The 2,816-nt window shown below is 43.5% G+C and overlaps 1 protein-coding gene across 1 annotated transcript in view; it reads right to left on the reverse strand.

Annotated features, from left to right (window-relative positions):
- Positions 1–2,816, reverse strand: part of LOC109479562 (transmembrane and coiled-coil domains protein 2-like) — a 36,424-nt gene that overhangs the window by 9,160 nt on the left and 24,448 nt on the right. The gene's annotated exons all lie outside the window — the stretch shown is intronic.

Consider the following 2,816-nt stretch of genomic DNA (forward strand, 5'->3'; position numbering starts at 1 on the left):
CCTGCAGGGCTGTTGTTAGGAAGGAATATTCTTCTTGCATCTGATTCTGCAAAATAAGAATGAAAGAGACAAAAATCATATGATTGTCATGTAAACATACAGCAGGGTTCTCCCCAGGATATTTTTACAGCATACCGGTTAGGGGTCAGGTACAGAAGGGCAACTTTTGCAGCGCAAGTCACGCATTGGGTCCCCAAAACATGACCACAGTAGGGGGTCTGATATTCTTCCCGAAAATTTTGAAATTCATCACCCCACTTAATGAGGGAGATTTCGTGAAGTTAAGATTTTCCCTTTGCTATAGCTTCATTATAAAGTAACTGTTATATTTTCATTTTTTGCAAGATTTATGAAGGTCCTCCCCAAAAAAACACCCCTATGCTGGTTGAAAGACAGCATAGGCGTGCAAATCACAGCGTAGCTCTATGCTCAAGGTCTCGGACCGGAGTTTCCTTCCGTATTTCGAGCAATTTGACACCCTCAGTCCGACGGGCTGTCATTTCTGTACTAAACACGGGTCGGAATTTTTCACTCTTTTGGTGGAAAGGGGTGCCGTGCCGCTTATCAATACACTTCATTGATATTTTCTGCGCCCAATTTATTTAGGGGTAAATAAGGCACATCAAAGTACATGTTTAGATAAGGGGTCATTTTTTTCGTCATTTTTAACCATGGCTGCATGGAAAAAACAATTTTCCCAGGGTAACGGCTTAGTACTCGAAGAAGCTCAGAACCTAGTGTTTCCAAAATTTAAATTTAATCAAAATCGATGCGATAAGTTTATCGCTATCTTCGATGGCCCGAACACACCCAAAACGCATATAGAACGTACCATCCCGGCGGTCAGGCGAAAACGCCACATAATCATCCGTGCGGACTGATACCAGGAAGTCTTCGCTGGACCACCAACATTACGCCACCTATAAAGGCTACAACTAACAGGCTTTTCAGAAAATACAAATATATGTACACAGATATTACGATTTCAGGGATATCGCGGCCAAAACATACCATTCAAAGTCACGTTTCCGGCGATTTACTGCGCACTTACTTAGACTCTGGTCAGAATTAAACTCCGACCCGGAACCTCAAAGGATTGGCGAAATGTCCCGAGCAAGTTGTCTTGAGTATGCAAATGAGAAGGCACAAACCTTGAGCTCGGCCATGGTGTTCTGGAAGAGTGCCTGACTGTTTCTCATCTCCTGCAGCTCCTCTAGTAATTCATTATCTCCATACATGGAGGTGATAAAAAAACTTCATTTAAGTTGTCCCGAGTATGCAAATGAGGTGCCACAAACCTTGAGTTCGGCCATGGTGTTCTGGAAGAGTGCCTGACTGTTTGTCATGTCCTGCAGCTCCTCTAGTAATTAATTATGGTTCCGGGTCGGAGTTTAATTCTGACCAGGGTTCCAAATAGTGCGCAGTAAATCGCCGGATCTGCGAGGTTGTCACGCTAGGTTTGGCTCCCCATAGCTCGGCGATCGTTGTAGATTCGGCGAAGCGTTTTTGGTATTAGTCCGCGAGCAAGGGTGATGCGGTTTGTCGCCTGATGACCCAAATAGCTGCGTTCTATGTGGAATTTCAAGGCAGTCGCATCACCGGATTTTGCGATAACTTATCGCAACAACCTATATTTTTTTTCTGTTTTTCAAAAACAGGAAATAGTAAGCTATTTCAGCATATAAGCCGTTAGCCTGGGAAAATCGTGAAAAAAAACTCCGGTCCGAGACCTTAAGGTCGTGAAAAAAACTCCGGTCCGAGACCTTAAGGTCTCGGACCGGAGTTTTTTTCACGATTTTGGATCCGGCGGACACCCTCAGACCAAAGGGCTATAACTCCGCCAAAAAAAGTACGCCGGGAAATCTCATTACATCAGTCAACGGAGGTTTCCAGCCGGCTTCCGATACAATTTTGGTTATTGTCCGTCGACTCTATAATTTGGGTAGAAACTGTAGTTAAACGTAAATTTTGGATACGAAAAATGTAGTTTTTTTGCAGTTTTTTCAACGGACCTGCTTGGAAAAAACGAATTTTCCCAGGCTAACGGCTTATATGCTGAAATAGCTTACTACTTTCTGTTTCTGAAAAAACAGAAAAAAAATATAGGTTGTTGCGATAAGTTTTTCACAAAATCCGGTGACGCGAACCCCTAGAAATTCCACATAGAACGCAGCTATTTGGGTCATCAGGCGACAAACCGCATCACCCTTGCTCGCGGACTAATACCAAAAACGCTTCGCTGGCCGTCCAACTTCACCGCGCCGAAAAACACTACAATCCCAAGGCTTTTTGATCAATTCAAAACCTAGTTGAAAATCTACAGCGATCGCCGAGCTATGGGGAGCCAAACCTAGCGTGACAACCTCGCAGATCCGGCGATTTACTGCGCACTAACCCTGGTCAGAATTAAACTCCGACCCGGAACCTTAAGGAGATTATTTTTCATAAAAAATTATCATAATTCTTCAGAAACATCATATCTATCATATGTCCAAATTTTACATGTCTGCGATGAGTACTTTTCCCGCGGCAGAGGTTTAAAGTCATGTGAAAAATGCAGTGTTATAAGGCTATATTGCCAAGTCTCGGGTTCCAGGCAGCGTCACAATGGGGCAATTAGAAAAATACCGTTATTTCAAACATCGCTTTTCTCAAAACAGTTATGACGGAAATAAAAGTCTGCTCTGGATCTTGGCTATGGATATATGTGTTCTTTTCGTGATGTCGGTGCCGCATACTTGCAGAAAACGTTCTTAACAGTTGGTATCGATGACGTCACGCAGTGACGTCATCGGGTCCCCTGGGAAAACAGCATG

This window comes from Branchiostoma belcheri, unplaced genomic scaffold (assembly GCF_001625305.1).
Source record: "Branchiostoma belcheri isolate BF01 breed outbred unplaced genomic scaffold, Haploidv18h27 scaffold49, whole genome shotgun sequence".
Taxonomy (NCBI): Eukaryota; Metazoa; Chordata; class Leptocardii; order Amphioxiformes; family Branchiostomatidae; genus Branchiostoma; species Branchiostoma belcheri.